The following is an 18,366-nucleotide window of genomic DNA, read 5'->3' as shown; positions in this document are numbered from 1 at the left end:
AAGAGAGAGAGAATAAAAGTAGGGTTGATGTTGAGTTATACCAACTGTTAAAATATTTAAGTATATAAATGTTTCATATCAGTTACTAAGAAGTTACTACCATGAGTCACTTAGAGGGACCACATTAATTCAGAGTGCTCCGGCTCGTCTTCCTGGACCCCTAGAATTACTCATGATCTAACAATTAACCAGTAACATTGTAAATCATACTCATATTGTATCACTTGTCAAAGAATTTTACATACTGGTAATAAAAAACAAATTAGTAGCATCATTTTGTAAAATACCAGATCAAAATATAAATAATACATGAGCAAGGACATATGTAAGAAAATTAGCAGGCTTTAACAGAAAAAGCATGACACCTACCTAAAGTTGGGATCAAGTTGGAGAAGTCAATCCTACCATGTGCCTAGGAGAGAGAACCATATACTCATAAATAGCCTTAAGAGTTACCACAGGATTGTCTCCAGTTCCTTAGTGATAAGTTTTAAGGGAAGGAGTATTTCATCTATGTATCTATCTATCTATCTATCTATCTATCATCTATCTATCTATCTTTTCCAAATGCAGCAGTAAAATATACATGTTTTTTGGTGTTCTTTCAATCATTCTGAACAAATGATTGTACTTCAGTTATGTCTGACACACACAGAAGGCAAAATGGGGTGAGGAGCATCTTATTAAGTGTTGACGATATTCCACTTGCTCATTAACTTTTTTTTTTTTTTAATTTTTTTTTTAACGTTTATTTTTGAGACAGAGAGAGACAGAGCATGAACGGGGGAGGGGCAGAGAGAGAGGGAGACACAGAATCAGAAGCAGGCTCCAGGCTCTGAGCCATCAGCCCAGAGCCCGACGCGGGGCTTGAACTCACGGACCGCGAGATAGTGACCTGAGCTGAAGTCGGACGCTTAACCTACTGAGCCACTCAGGCGCCCCGCTCATTAACTTTTTTACAAAATCTCTGCTCAGTACTTTTAAATAAGAAATACTGTTAGGAAAACATCAGATTAAATTCAATAGTCTTTTATTTACTACCTGCATATCAGATGCTGTACTAGTCAGTAAAAGTAGAAAAATAATTATGCCACAGTCAACGTCCTCTAGGAGTCCAAACATAGAAAAGTGGAATGGTCAAGGACAATGCTATCAGCCTGGAGGATGAAGGTGAAGGTGAACAATTGTTTCAGGGGGCCACTTAACTCAAACTAGGAAGAGGAAAAAGGAAGCAGAATCAAGGAATTTCCAACTTCAACTGAAACTGAAACTTCAAGTGAATGGAGATGTGCAAAGTGAGCCAGGGAGACCCAAGTCTCTTCAGTTTTAATAGCACACTTCTCATCCCATGACACTGCTCTTCAGGGAAAGCAACCATCATGGCTCCTCAGGCCTCCTGTGGAAGGATTTAAGCTGGACTAATACTCCTTGTCCTGACCGCTCCCCCTAGACTCTTCATCTATTCCTCTCTAAGGAAGGAGAAGTGGGTTATCCGGTTAATAAGTTTGGAAGAATGCTCCTCTTTGGAGCAAGCCTGCATTATGGACAGATGTGTTCTGGCCTGTTTTCTCAGCCTTGTGGTGAGCTTAGGGAGCTGGCGATGCTCTGGTGGGGCAGCCCGCAGTCTTCCAGTAACTGGGTAAATAAGTTGATCCAATTCTAGGAGGTGTTCTCAAGTCCTTTGGCTGTGTATCTAAGCCATGTCCTTTACTCCTTTGATCTATTTTTTATTAGCAGTAAAGCTGACAATTTGGTCTCCATCTGTCTGACTCCTGTGTCTATTTCTAAATTTATTCCAAGTATGGGCAGTAAAGAAGGATGCTATTTAGGGACTCATTAAAACTGCAACCATCACTTCCAAAACATTCTCTTAAGTGGTTAAACACATACAGTTTAGTTTTGGTGATTAGTTCAGAAGCCTAGAACCTTATTCAAATACAGTTTGGGACCTGATAGCATCTCTTTTCCAGAATCATGGCCAAGAACTACACACCTAACAGCTACAGTTTTTAAATTAATGAGTTTATCCTCTCAACTTGACTCCCTTGATAGTTCAAAAAGTAACAAATCATACAAATCTATCAACACTGAAAAATAACTGTGAGTGCTTTACAGTATTGCTCACATGTTCATTGCGTTGCGGTCTTAGTTGACTTTGGCTACCATAACAAAATACCACGGCCATCAGGCATTTATTTTCTCACAGTTCAGGAGGCAGGAATTCTGAGATCAAGGTAGCAGCATGGTCAGTTTCCAGCAAGGCCTCGCTGCCACCTTGCTGTGCGCTCACATGACCTCTTCTTTGTGCATACAAAGAGAGGGAGCAAGCACTCTTGTGTCTTCTTGTAGAAGGATACAAGTCCTGCAGGATCAGAATCTCATTGTTATGACCTCATTTTACATCAATTACCTCCTTTTAGTCCCTATCTCCATTTCTAGTCACGTTGGATGTTAGAACTTCAACACATGAATGGCCGAGGGTGGAGGGGGTGGGGGGGGTGTACAATTCAGTACATAAAAATAACCTTTGTAATAGAGTAACAATGACTAATTGATCTTTATTAATCACTTTTTCTCTGCCGGTCTGGGCTGTGCTTAAATTTAATCCTTAATCTTATTTTATTATTACTATCTGTTTTTAAAAATGAAACTAAAATTAAAGAAATTTCAGTAACCTATCAAAGGTAGCTCAGTGACAGGATTAGAATATAAATCCTGCAGTCAAATGTTGTCATTGTTTGTTATCTCTCGGCCCGGGTTGGTTCCTATGCCTTGTGTAACCTCCGTTTGCTTGTTGCTAGGGATTCAAAGACATGGGGTCTGCCTTTGTGAGTGGGAAGAAATGCAAACACAAATGAAAATTAATATGTTGATTAGTTGCTTCAATGGTATTAAGTCCACATGTTTTAAGTATATACTACTTATTTTCTCCTTCTTCTTTTGGTCCTTTTCTAAGCAAACATGTTGCCCATGATAGAGGCTGGAAAGAACATAGGGCTAGCATACTCTGACAGGCAAAAGTGAATGTTAGTATAAACTACATAGATTCCAAACAATAAGTAGGCAAAGAGAATTTGTAGAATGTTTCTAGGATGGTACCACAGTGCTGGGGATTTGGGTAAACAACAGTCTCAATAAATTACTAATATAAGTCATAATACATTAATTTTATGTATGCATTGTAAAAGTTAGCATCTAGAGAAATTTTTTCACTTTTTCAAACTCTGGGGCACTGTAATCTATTAAAGCTGTGTATATGTTTGAACTAATAAATTAATTTGTTCGCATATTTACTTATTTAATTTCTTATTACTGATACTGCAGGCATTGTACGAGTAAATAAATCCTACAAATTCCTAATTTATGCCCAGAGATTAATTTGTTCACTAAACACGTCCCAATATGTTCTTGCTTTGAGGCTGTAATACTACTGATACAGATAAAGACAAAGCTGAATATTTCTGTTGTTTCCTATTAGCTTATTTTTATTTCCTTCTAATATCCCTATATTTGACTAATTATATTTGGACTTGTTCAGAAATCATTTTATTTTAAGTAAAAGGAGATAATTCCTAGGTTATTTTAATTTGTATTTTTAACAAACATCTGTCTTCCTAACGGAGACCTTTGCATGACCCAGCAAAACAACATGCTATCAATTAGAATTAATATTATTCAAACAGATATTATAGAAGCAACAGCAGAAAAATAGAGCTTGGATAAATAATTTCTAAGGCAGTGCTGATAAGAGGTAAGAAAAAATAAAACAGATGTGTTTCATTCCTTTTCGTTTTCCTCCCAACGTGAAGTAAATAGCCCCACAGAATATGCTATTTTGACAATACACAGAGAAATTTTCTTTAAAAGATGGCTTCTGAGGAGGCAACCTAGGAGATTTTAGAATAAATTATATTATTATTTTCTTCTAGGAAAAACAATATTACAGTCAAAATGGATATACCCTTTCATTGAACCTCTTCCTAGAATTCTTTCCAAAGTTGCCTTTACTTTATCATCCAGCAGCATGTTCTCAGCCCCACTCCCCTCTGTTTCTCCTTTAGCAAAGCACCACTTCTGCTATAGATCTTCAACCAGAACAAAAGCTTAGCTTAAAATGGCTTGGATATAATTCAGACCGTAGAGGCAGAAAGCACTGTGAACTTTTAAGGCATTTTCCCAACAAAAATGCACATTTCGAATTGGAAATTTCTGTAAGATAAGATAAGGTCCATAGTGTTCCTTTATTGATGCACTATGCAATGCAATTTTTATACTCTCCTATCTCCTGTAATAGAAAATATGACCTGGAGCTACACATAACACTGGTATTTGGAACCATTACAGGCCTTTGTAAAGTGTATTATGCCTTGGTGATACATTCAGAAGAAATCCAAAAGCATATAAATCTAACTATTGCCCTTAAACTACACCTTTGGGTGAGATTTCAAGTTTTCAGAATCTGAATGTTTCTTAGCAGGTTAGAATTTTAGAACCATCGGCTATCCCTCAAATGAATGTTTGACCTCTCCCCAGACAGGAACGGGAAGGGATAAGAGAACAGCATAAAGATGGTAAAGCTATTTTTTATAACAGAGGCACCATAGTAATATTAAAGAATATATCATCTAGAGATATAAACGTGCATATGTGCACACGCACACATTCACAAAAACACACACGTCTAAATCCTTTACCAACCTTTCTCCCTTTGTCCTGATTTACTGTTCTAAATACCATTTTTGATCACTTGATACCCTGAATACATATTAATTTGTTTTGTCTCATTCATCTATGTCTCTACACTTAACTGACACATAGTAAGGGTTTAACAAATATCTATGAATGATGAATAAATGCGTATGGAAAGAGACTTTCTGCTACTTTCCTTATTCTATTATACACTGTTTCTAAAACACAAGGTCAGTATCAATTTATTTGATTTTTAAGTATCTTGGCAACTGTGCCCCTACTAGATGCCCAATCCCTGTTTGATGGCTGTGAGGCTACAAAGAAAATTAAGACAAGGAACTGTCAAACATATAGTTTTACTGACATCTCTTCTGCTTGAATGTGCCTTATTTCATCAATGGAGAAATAATCACCATTACCACGATATTGGATAATTAGGTAATACACAGAATTTTCTTGCTTATTAGGGAATATGAAAAAAAAAATAAACCAACCAATTGGCAGTTTTTTTTTCAATACATAAACACATGTGGGTAAATTTGTATAATTGTAGAACTAATACAATTATTATTAGTAAAAAATATATATGGAGAATCAGATAATCATGTGGCCTGGAGATGTGGTATAAGTATAAAATAACGTGTCAAGATTTTCTTCAGGGGAATTTCTAGATTAGAGAAAAAAAATTAAAAACCTTTGCACTACAGATCAATGTTTGTGATATGGAAATTGCAGGTGTAGGTATAATTTGATCAATGTAAAATTAGAAGGACGATTATCTACCTTGGATGAAGTAGATACAGGGGCACCTGGGTGTCTCAGTCATTTGAGCATCCGACTTTGGCTCAGGTCATGGTCTCACCGTTCCTGGGTTCCAGCCCAATGTCAGGCTTTGTGCTGACCGCATGGAGCCTACTTCAGATTCTCTGTCCCCCTCTCTTTCTCTGCTCCTCCTCTGCTGTCCCTTTCTCTCTCTCTCTCTCTCTCTCTCTCTCTCTCTGTCTCTCTCGAAGATAAATAAACACTGAGGGGAAAAGTTAAAAAAATATGCAAGAGATACAGTTATAACTAGAGGCAGAAATGTTTTTTTTTTTAAAGAAAGAGCTTTTAAGAATTTTTCTATGCTATCAGCTCTTTATTTTTAGAAAATATTTTCCTTTTAACTATCTATGCATCATGTTATTCATCAAGATATATTTGTACCTCTCCTAACATAAACACCAGCACATAATAGACTCATAATTTTAAAACCATACTTTGACTTACTACTATGCTTTATAATTATGCTTAAATATTAATTTATGCTGACAGAATATACAATATGAATTATAAATATTTTACTCCTTTTCATAGATTTTTTAAAAGATAGCATTTAATAATATTGACTAATGTAATAATATAATAGGTTATATTATTATAAAGTAACCTAAACTTATTCAATTAAAATAAATGCTATAAATTTGCATAATTCAGAACTAAAACTCATTACTAAAAATATTTCCTTTATCATCCTTTTCCTTTTTCCTCAGATTACATGCTTATGTTTTGAAGCAGATATTTTAGTGTAAGTAAAATATTTTAATTGGATTCTTAAATTTGTTTTAAAAGTAAGGAAAATCATTCAAAAACATTACTCTAAAATATTTTAAGTCACCAATAATAAAACATGGTTAATTTTTCAAAAATATGACTGACCTGATTTTAATATTGATAAAAAATAGTTTCCTCAAATAATAGGAACAGAAAGAACTCACGGATTGCATTTAAAAATAAATAAATCATAAAAGTACATGTTTTAAAACATACGTTCCCACATGCCCCACCAGGGTCAACTGTATTTGAAGCATGTCACTAAAAGATATTAGTATAGAAATTATTTTGTTATCAACAAAAAAACCATGGAGATCACTATACGTGTGGGTAAAGAATTGCAAAGCATGCTTGTTGTTGTGTGTCAAACTTTTGCACTGCACATGTAAACATGTGTGAAGGGCTCCAGGTATAATATGTATGCAATCTTAACTTTTCAGACTAGGTCAAGAAAAGAGTGGAGAGATCAAAGAAAAGAATAATGTGTACTCTAAGGTGTTTATAGTACATTATGTAGTTCTGTGCACCACTCTGAAATAGTAGAGAAAATTCGTTTATAAAAACCTATTGAAGCTACAATTCAGTTTGTATGTTATTACAGGCAACTTCAATGCTGGGATTGTTCAGGGTTTCTACCTCTAGTTTTTTATCTTTTTTTTTTTTCAATGTAATCCGTTAGGTGAGTGTTACTCTCCTTACACATTGTGAAGATATAAACCATTGTTGTTCTGAGTGCAATCATCATCCTCAAAAGAAGCCAATCGTCAACCAAATTCCTCTTCTTCCTCCCTCTTCTCCTACTCTTCTTCCTTCTCCTCTCTTTCTCATTCTCTCTCTCCATCTTCCCTCTCAAGTCATGTTTACTTTTCCTCAATTGTTTTCAAATCGCCTGGCAGTTTTTGTTGTTTAGCAATACACAAGGATGGAGCAGGGGACAATCAATATTCCCTTTGTGAGCGGTGAAGGAAATGGAAAAGAGATTAATTACTCCCAATATGATATCTACTGAAGAAAAAAAGATAGGCAAAACATTATATACAAAATTAGCTTAATGTTCTAGAAAAATAAAAAGTGTGAGCAGTACAGAAAAAGTTTTGGCAGGAAGACTATACAACTATGTTAACAGACTATTTCAAGTGTAGAGATCATCATGAACAATTATTTTCTTCTATATCATTTTCCATTGTTTCAAAAGACTCAATGAGGATGGATTTATTTTTAATTTAGACAGAAATTATTTTCTGTAAATAAATAGTAACAAAACACCTAATTATGTTACTTATTCAAGGTATTGCAGGGCTAGAAAATGGTCTTTCTATTTTTATTCAGAAATCTTTCATCATAAAACTAGGGACACCTGGGTGGCTCAGTCGGGTAGGTGTTCAAACTCTTGGTTTGGGCTCGGGTCATGATCTCAAGATTCGTGATATTGAGCCCTGAGTAGGGCTCTGCGCTGACAGCACGGAGCCTGGTTGGGATTTTCTCTCTCCCTCTCTCTCTGCCTCTCCCTTGCTCATGCCCTCTCTCTCTCTCATTCTCTCTCAAAATAAACTTAAGAAAAAAATTTTTTCATCATATGATTATAATCAGCCTTAATTGTAAAAAGCTGAGAAGTGAAAATTAGACTTACAGAAAAATATTTTTGTAATTTGCATTACCATGATTCTGTAATTTTAAAAGTAATAAATGAAAAGGCAATTCAAGTGGAGAATCCATTTCAGGGATTTAAAACGCCATTACACTTTTTAAGAATGAATTTGCACACCATGCTTGCTTCAGCAGCATATGTATTAAACTGGAGGAATGATTTGCACACCTCTTTAAACTTACAGTCTGTTTTCAAAAGAAGGAGAAGGTATGCCTTCTATGTTATAAGAACTGTATGGAGGGAAAATCACTGGAGAGTCTCAATAAGAGCTCAAATAATGTGATATACGAGTAGAAAAACAATTCCAAGCAAAAATAAATTAAAAATAATAAATAGATAAATATCATTTGTATTTGCAAGGAAAGAAGGAAGCATATTAATAATAAATTAACAAGAAAAACTGAAATATTGTAAAAGAATGTATAATTAAAAATTAAAAAAGCTAGCACATGAATATAGAAAGAAAATTATAAAATCTTACTTTGTTGAATTTAAAAAGCCAAAATTAAAGCCTTGTCTTGGATGTCTTAGTTGTTAGTACTGTGCTTGAGTGACATTTCCTTGGTTGTGTAGTTGAAAATATTTTTAATGTGAACATTAAAATAGAAATTTAAAGACTAGAGAAAAAAGAAAGAAAGTAAACGCGGTAAACCGCACCACTCACAGATTATTGCTAATATTTTAATCTGTGACACTCACACACCAAATTAATATACATCTGGGATGGTAAACTGGTGATGGCAGCTAATATATCTCTTTTTTTAAACAAATTCTTCAGCAATAGTTGTTGCAGTACATTTTTTCTTAATATTCTTGTATTTTATGTCTTTCTGTTTTTATAAAGGGGTTGTTTCATTATATGACCTAATTGATTATTTCTATGTAGAAGAAAGTTTTCAATCCATAATATATTAAAGTTTATCAAGGCAATGTTTATAATTCAAATAATGTCATAAAATGTTTTATTGAATCAAGTATTCAAATTTATTTAATGTAGTATTTTTAAATTTACTTTAAGGTTTCATTATTCATATATCTTTAAAGAACTGATACTGTACTCTATAAACTGTTTTATACAGTGTATGCATTTATCTGTTTAGCTTTTTGTTTGGTATGTTGGCCAACTTTTTTCCTACTTATTACTTCTATGTTATAATTATTTCTATCTTATTATTTCTAAGGTTGCTATTCAGCTGTTCCCTATTTTCATTGTGTGGTTCAATTAACACTCAGACATTTCTTTGCAACACAATTTTCTGGAAATTGGTGTTTCCCAAACTTTGTGCCTAAGTAGTCATGAATTTCAAGAGAGTTAATTAATGCATTATCTGGGCTTAGGTGGTATTTTAAAAATGAATCTACAGGAGAAGGAGTGCGATAATTAAATGATACCAGTCTTATGACTCAGACTCGGTGTTACAGCTCTAAGACCATCAGTGGGCAACTGGCAAGGTATCTCTGAATGACATTCTCTAGACAGGGAAGCTCACAGAACTGTATTTCAATTTCAACTGTATGCTCTTAATCATTTACGAAAATATGATACAAGATAAAATCTCAGGATAAAACTAGAGATCATAGGGATTATATTTTGGTCTTTCTCTGTCTAGATACAAAGTCATTTTATTACAGATGCATATCCAATTGGGCTCATAACAGGTACTCTCTCCAATATTATGCTGCTTGCAAAGTTTCTTATTCTAGGGAATTGTAAATTGATAATTTGATGGCTTGTCTCAGTATCCTTTCATGTATTAAATTTAAGCTGGCAAGTCAAGAATTACTAAATTATTCCTATTTCTGTTCTAATCGTTTAAAATATGCGTACATATTCACAGATTATTTTTAAAAATATAAAGATAGAAGATAAAAATAGCTAAGGCGACAGCGATTTCTTTCTTCACATAAGAGATATTGTTTTAAATCGTATAGTTAATGTATATATTAACTCATTTCCAGAAACAGAAACTAAGGCACAGAGACGTTACACAGCACGCCTAAATTGGCAAAGCTAGTCAATGCTGAAGCCAGAACTCTGGCCCAGCAATCTTGTTCTACCACATTGTACCACTCCTGCTGCAGCCACACTTTGTAGTCATGTGGAATGTCTACTGTCACTCAAAAGCATGCATTATCTATTGTATTGCTGATTTCAGTAAATAGGAAAAAATGGGAGTAGAAGAATCCACCAGAGCAAAAAACTCAGGAAATTGTCTTAAAGTTTGTAATGTTCGCCGAAGCATCTCATTAGAAAATGCATTTTATTAATGTTTCCACAAAAAATACAGGATGCCCAGTTAAGCTTGGGAATACCCGGAACATGTTTATATTCGAACACATTTTCCTGGTTATCTGAAATATGATTTAATGGGGCATCTGGTATTTTTGTTGGCTAGATATGGAACCCTAATTTTATAAACTAATAGATATTACAGATCATAAAAAAAAACACAACATAGGTAACCAAAGAACTTTGATGGCGTATATTGCATAGCTGGAACTTTTATAAACTCAAATTCTCAATTACACAATTTTAAACTATATGGTTTAATTTTTTTTAAGTTTATTTATTTTCAGAGAGACAGAGACAGCACAAGTCGGGGAGGGGCAGAGAGGGAGGGATATAGAGAGAATCCCAAGCAGGCTCCGGACTGCTAGCATGGAGCCCAATGTGGGACTCGAACTAATGAAACTGCGAGATCATGACCTGAGCCGAAACCAAGAGTCGGTTGCTTAACCAACAACTGAGCCATCCAGGCACCCCTAAACTGCTGGTGTTTTTAAATCAAACAATAAAATCATCTAAATCAGTGTTCAACTGCCATTCACAGCAAGAGACATAGACAGCGGTTTTTGCATGGTTCATAGCACTCAGAAATGACAGATATAATTTTAAAAACCCAGAAATATATGTATATATATATATATATATATATGTGTGTGTGTGTGTGTGTGTGTGTATACATATATATGTATATATGAACATGTATGTGTTGTCTGTGTGAATATGTATATATATGCTTATACATATATATGAAATACAGAACACTTCACTGAGTAAAAATATAAAATGTCTCTACATATCAGAAATGGAAAAGACATTCTAAATTTCCATAAACAGAGGTCAATATCATCTGTGCTTCACATCTGGAATCTGGGTTTGGTACTGTTGATATGTAGGCACTGAAAATGAAGCAGGCAAGAGAAGAAGAAGCCTGAAATCTAAGAAAGGATGCTGTAACTCACTGGAAATTAGAAAAATGTAGATTGAGGGGCGCCTGGGTGGCTCAGCCGGTTTGAGCGTCCAACTTCAGCTCAGGTCATGATCTCACAGTTTGTGGTTCGAGCCCCGCATCAGGCTCTGTGCTGACAGCTCAGAGCCTGGAGCCTGCTTCGGATTCTGTGTCTCCTCCTTCTGCCCCTCCCCCGCTCACGCTTTGTCTCACTGTTTCTCAAAAATAAATGAATGTAAAAAAAATTTTTTAATAAAAAGAAAAGAAAGAAAAATGCAGATTGAACAATAAGAAAGCAGGATTTCATGTCCTTGATATGGGAAGAATTTTAAAACCTGACAATATTAAGTGTTGGGAGGGATCTAGAACAAAAGTAACTTTCATATACTGATGGACCTGAATTGGGAAAATGACAGTTAAATTTCAGGATGGACTCTTGACACCTTTTATGTATGCACTATAATATTATAGACTGTAGCCACCATGCTGAACATCACAGCCAATTTCAGAAGCTTGGCAGGTTTCTAAAATTCATATACCGAGACGCTTTTCTGGAACTTATTACTTGCTAATAAAAATATACTTGGTAGTGGTAACTTAAACTATGATTTTCCTCCCAAGGAATGGCATTATTCAGAATATCATGTGCCAAAACTATTCAAAACCATTTATTGAGCACGGATAGCGAACCAGCAACTATGGCTTATTCCTGGAAAATGAAGACGTAACTACCTAAAGCCTACTTTCCCCTCAAAGGCATATTTAAATACCAATTACCAGACAGGGTAGCAATTTCTTAAACTGATATTAATGCAATGATAACAGAGAGAAAAGGAAGTCAGTGCAAGTGTAGTTTTCCAGTATAGTCCAGCACTGCGTTTGCTGTTTAAACATGCAGCCTGGTCCAAAATAGATGAAACTATGGTTTCCAAAGGAAGTAAGGCCACAATAGTCCTTTGGTGCCACATCAGGAAGTATGGGTTTTATCCACCAGAAAATGAATTGCCTAAGGCAATATGCACTATCGTATAAAAAAGCATTTGCCTAAGAAAATATAAAATTAAATATTTAAAAATACAGATGTACTTCTAGCTTATTATTAACTTATTTTCAACAATGGCAATATTGTAATTATATTAAATTTTTTAACATATATTTTGATTTCCTTTACTGGAAATTATCTTCTAGACTTGTTCACATTTAGCTCCTCCAAAATTTCCAAGAATAGTTTTTATTCTTTTTAAAAATTAATTGCAAGAATCATTATTTCTGAGTGAGATTGCTGTCTAATTATAACACTTCCTTTAAAATTGTGCATCTGATTCTAGTTTTTGAAGAAATGCTCTCAACTATAAAAGAAAATCTTTTATGCATTTTGTTTGAACTGATCAATCACATTAAAATATAATTACCATACTTTAATTTGTTTTTTAACAACTTTGAGTCACTACCCACTACCAGGCTATCTTTTGGTCTAGCTCTCGTTTTTAGACATTTTAACTGAATTACATTATTTTAAAATACTTTTGTCTCAAGCCATGTCTTTACACTGCTTTTAGTCACAGTCTTCAAATCATAAACTTCTTATTTTAGATTTTGTTTGTAGGGATTATAGCGTTCAGATGTCAGGAAACAACTCACTCTTGACGGTTTTGTTACCACATACTGAAGATTGTCTTTGTGCTTCAGACATCTTTTTGTACATTTCCACATTAAATTACTTTTTTCTGTTTCCCTATCATTTCGTCCTTTTCCACTGGTATTCTGTAATCTTGTCACTGACAATCAGCTATAGCCTTTAGCTTTATCGGAAACATCACCTCACACATTGGCATGAATTTTCTTTCAAATTTTAATTCTACGTGCAGCAAACAATTTTGAATATCTTCTACTTAGTGAAGTAGATGTGTCTTGAGCTCTAAATTCTTCCGCATTCTGTCATGTCACCTTGGGGGAGTGACCTAATTTCAGTATTTCAGCTTCCACATGGTACGATAGCAGGCAGATAAAAAAGTGCACATAGGAGCTGTGAAGATAATAATTGCATCGCTCTGTGCCAATGTGAAGTGTGGTAGGAATAGGGCAAAAATGAAATACTACGTCTTTTCATTTCATTCTCGCGTTCTCATAAACGTATCTTGCCAATGTGGTGCTCCGCCCTCAAGTGGACATAATATTGCTTTGCCAGCAAACACTTAAGCTGACAGCAACTAAGGAGCTATTTTATTAAGAGTCTTAGGCCTGTAGGAAAGGGAAACAAAGTGAGAGCTTGGCAGAATGTAGGGAAAAATAAATATATTTTTTTCTCTAACTAGGAAGGAACATAGTAGCCTACGTAACTTGCCGTAAAGTAGAAAGGAAAGTAAGATATGTGCATTTATTTGTTTATTTGTAAAGCAATGCTCTGTGTTATACAAAGAAAAGGTTTGGGATTCGTACTGATCTAAGTTTAAAGCATCACTGAGTCACTCCCTGGTTTTATTAAATGAAATTTCATTGGGCACTCTGAGACTCCATTTCAACACTATAAAATGGGGATTAAGATACAGCACTCAGATATTTGTAAGAATTAAAAATAACAAAAGCACTTAATGCCATAATTGGCTCATGGTTAGTATCTCCTAAATGGTAGTTTTTTTTTTTTTTAATCTGTGTAAATGTGCACACTTGATTGAAAACTGTTACAATGGAACCTGTACTAAAACTTAAGTATTTGAACATGCAATATAAATATTCAAGTACCAAAAATGTGTGTGTGTGTATATATATACATATATACATATATATGCCTGAATTTTATACATTTACTAGTATAAACTAATGGTCTCTAATTTCAAAAAAAAAAGTATTAATTCTGCTCAACTTTCTGTTACCCATCACCTTCCAAAAGATGGTCATTATTAATGCTTGTAACATCTGGTTTATACTTTTCTGATTCTATCTTTGGATGTTAATAAAGGTATTGCCACAATTTCTTGACAAAACATATTTGATCAGGAGCAAAACCACACTAGGAATTTCTAACATTTCAGTATTTCCAACAAGCAGTTGCAAATCCATATTGTTTTAGCCTCAATCACCTTCTTTCCAATATTAGTGTCTTAATACATTAATTTCATTTGTAGAACATTTCAGTGTTTGTTCCCTTCTGCAACAACCTAATGAACAGCTCCTGAATGTTGCTCTCAAAAGCAACTAGAAAAGGAAAGACACCTGTAAATACTCATGGCAAATTTCAGTGACTTTAGAACAGCCTTATGAAATGAGTAAGCAGTCTTTTGGTGAGAGCCTCCTTCTGGAATGAAACGTCTTCCAATATACTCTTGGCCAGGTGATCTGCTCACAGACATCTGATCTTGGTCTCTTGTGCAAATCCTACCATTCCTATGATTTGCATTCACACTTTAATTTAAAGCACTACTCAAGGTTCAGTAAATATTTATTTAGAATACTGTGTGTGTCACCCGAAAAACAAATAAGCCGGTGAAGAAATGGGCAGAAAACATGAATGGACACTTCTCTAAAGAAGACATCCAGATGGCTAACAGGCACATGAAAAGATGCTCAACGTTGCTCCTCATCAGGGAAATACAAATCAAAACCACACTCAGATATCACCTCACGCCAGTCAGAGTGGCCAAAATGAACAAATCAGGAGACTATAGATGCTAGAGAGGATGTGGAGAAACGGGAACCCTCTTGCAGTGTTGATGGGAATGCAAACTGGTGCAGCCACTCTGGAAAACAGTGTGCAGGTTCCTCAGAAAATTAAAAATAGACCTACCCTATGACCCAGCAATAGCACTGCTAGGAATTTACCCAAGGGATACAGGAGTACTGATGCATAGGGGCACTTGTACCCCAATGTTTATAGCAGCACTCTCAACAATAGCCAGATTATGGAAAGAGCCTAAATGTCCATCAACTGATGAATGGATAAAGAAATTGTGGTTTATATACACAATGGAGTACTACATGGCAATGAGAAAGAACGAAATATGGCCCTTTGTAGCAACGTGGATGGAACTGGAGAGTGTGATGCTAAGTGAAATAAGCCATGCAGAGAAAGACAGATACCATATTTTTTCACTCTTATGTGGATCCTGAGAAACTTAACAGAAACCCATGGGGGAGGGGAAGGAAAAAAAAAAAGAGGTTAGAGTGGGCGAGAGCCAAAGCACAAGAGACTCTTAAAAACTGAGAACAAACTGAGGGTTGATGGGGGGTGGGAGGGAGGGGAGGGTGGGTGATGGGTATTGAGGAGGGCACCTTTTGGGATGAGCACTGGGTGTTGTATGGAAACCAATTTGACAATAAATTTCATATATTGAAAAAAAAAAGAATACTCTGTGTGTGTGTGTGTGTGTGTGTGTGTGTGTGTGTGTGTGTGATTGCAATGAAAGCAAAATCAAACTAGATTGGAGAGAATGTAAGAGAGTTTTTACTTACTTGTTACTTTACTTAAAAAATTAGCCAGTCCTACTTACAGGTAACAAGAATTTCTAAATGAATTGTACTTCTCTGTCTTCATTTTTACATACACAGAATTAAAAGAGATAATAACATTATGGGGTCATAATTATGGACCAAGTATAATTAGCTTTTCCTCTTACGGTTGATTTTTGTTGACTAACAAAAAAAATCAATTTTCAATTCAGATAGCACAAAAACAAGGGCTTTCGATATTAGAAATGTAGGCACTGTGTAAATTGAAACAGAGATATTTTCCTTTTGAGAAACCAATATACATATCTCATCTCACAACATCTGCTCTTCTATCAAAAAGGAATGAATAATGTTGAGTTCTCACTCTAGTTTTTTGGAGGTGATATTTTAAATTTAATCTTTAACATTATTGTCTATAAAACATCTCTCTGTTTCTATCTCCATCTCCCATTCTCTCTGTGTGTCTCTCTCTCCTAAATATGCAGACACGCAGTATTTGGTGTGATGTTTTTCTGTGGCATCTATTCAGTATTATTTCCTTATCACTCTCTTCTTTTTCTTCTGCCTTAAAAAGAAATGGGTTCTTACAGCTGGGTTGTAACGCATGCAAAAATACAAGGCTTTCTTTGCCCTTGGAAAAGTGGAAGGGCTTAAGCAGATGTGTCTGGGATAAAAACATATCTTCAAAATTCTAAACGTTCTTTACAACAGATCTCATAGAGTAACAAACTGCATTATGATGTAGTTCCCCAGGAGAAGTGAAAATTCAGAAAAGCGGATGTCTGCCAGTTACCCAGAGGATAGCTTCAGGTTCCTGAGAAAGTTACCTGTAAGATACTAGATGTAAGTTACAAGAATGACTTCCAAATGCTGTCCTCCTTTCCAAATTAATTATGTAGAATAAAAAGAAACGTGCTTATCATCTGCCTTAAATTAAGATTCAGGAACATCTAATGTAGCATTCATGATTTATTAGATATTTAGTTTCTATTATGGATGATATGTGCTTCATTGTGAATGGCATACAAAGTAATTCTACATAACCCTTGCTACCAAAGGAGTTTAGAATCTAGTTGAGTGTTATTTTAAGATAAAATGCTAGATGTTAACAAGAAATTGGTAATATTATAATTTTAAATGTTTAATGAATAGCTTTAAGAGCACATATTTATCACCCTTCGCCTAGAATTTATCCAGCACTGGCTTATATCAGCTCCTTCCACAGCATCCCGTACACCAAAGCACAGTGAGTTTTAGAAAAATCTATGACTCTATTATTCACTCTCCTAATGTCTTTTCTGCACAGGTTTTAGTTCCTCCAACCCCTCATTTCCACACGTTAATTTTATTGGATTTTACTAACGTACAAATCGGTTTTTCAGGGCTATGTAGAGGATTTAGAACAAGGACTAATTAAACAGACAAAAGGACCCTTATAACAGCTTTCATCTCTCCTGAATGAGAGGATTAATTTCAACAAATTACAATTGTCTTAAGAATAATCCACAAAGAACTGCCCTACAAGAGTCTTCAATGATGGAAATTTTTCCTTAGCAATTTGTACTACTTGTTATTTAGATGTTTTTCTTTAATTGTTAAAAAGATTCTCCATGATTCATTATACATAAATTCCAAAATCAATATAATTCAGAGGAAATGCTAATGTGTGTTCTAGCCTATATAGGTCATAATTGTCATCCACAAAGCAAAAGTTCTAACTATACATTCTACTCTCTTGTCCATTGAAACATAATAATTTTGAGCAATGTTAGTGCTCCATGATGGCTGTGAGTATCCAGTAAATTCATCCCAGTTTTGCCCCAATGAAGCATCCCATTTATGTCATTTGATGAAATGACACTCTTCCTTCAATACCAAATTGAAGTTCCTCCTTGTTAAGCTTCTTCTTTCTTCTCTCAGCCTTCTATTCATGACATAATTTGGAATATTTATGTGACTCTAAACGAGCACTAAATACATTACAAATTTTGTTGCTATTATTGTTTTGTCTTGTGAATACATATTTTATAGTGTAGAGCATTTGGATTTTAAGAAAATTTCCTATCATCATTAAAACAAATTATGGAGAACCTATATATTATGATCATTTAAAAAAAAGTCATCAACAGAACTACTCAGAAAAGCAAGACTAAAAAGAATAACAAGCATGATTTCGGCTTTAAAAGTATAATTTATTTATCCCAATATAATTTAAAAGTATATGAAATTAAATACAAGTGAGGAACAAGATATAGTAATTCTAAATATTTGAGAATGTGTAGGATGAAAAAGAGTAATGATTGTACAGTCTATTATGAATTTGGGACAAAGTAATATATTAATCAAAATTTTTCATTGTTCATTCATAAAATAATATTTATTGAGCCTGTACCAGATGCTGCTTTGAATAAATCATTAATTTTATAGAACTGATTCACATTGTAAAGATTTTATTTCAGAAATGGATTAATGAGTAAAAAAATCACCTATTTAAACCTAGTTTTTATTTCATTTATATTTTTTTATTTAAAAACATTTTTTAACGTTTATTTATTTTTGAGACAGAGAGAGACAGAGCATGGACGGGGGAGGGTCAGAGAGAAAGGGAGACACAGAATCTGAAACAGGCTCCAGGCTCTGAGCAGTCAGCACAGAGCCTGAGGCGGGGCTTGAACTCATGGACCGCGAGATCATGACCTGGGCCAAAGTCGGATACTTAACCGACTGAGCCACCCAGGCGCCCCTAAACCTAGTTTTTAA

The sequence above is a fragment of the Panthera pardus genome, unplaced genomic scaffold (genome assembly GCF_024362965.1).
Source record: "Panthera pardus isolate Hobbes unplaced genomic scaffold, ASM2436296v1 HiC_scaffold_1, whole genome shotgun sequence".
NCBI classification, from domain to species: domain Eukaryota; kingdom Metazoa; phylum Chordata; class Mammalia; order Carnivora; family Felidae; genus Panthera; species Panthera pardus.
The sequence above is the reverse complement of the archived record's forward strand: the minus strand, read 5'-3'. Positions refer to the sequence as shown.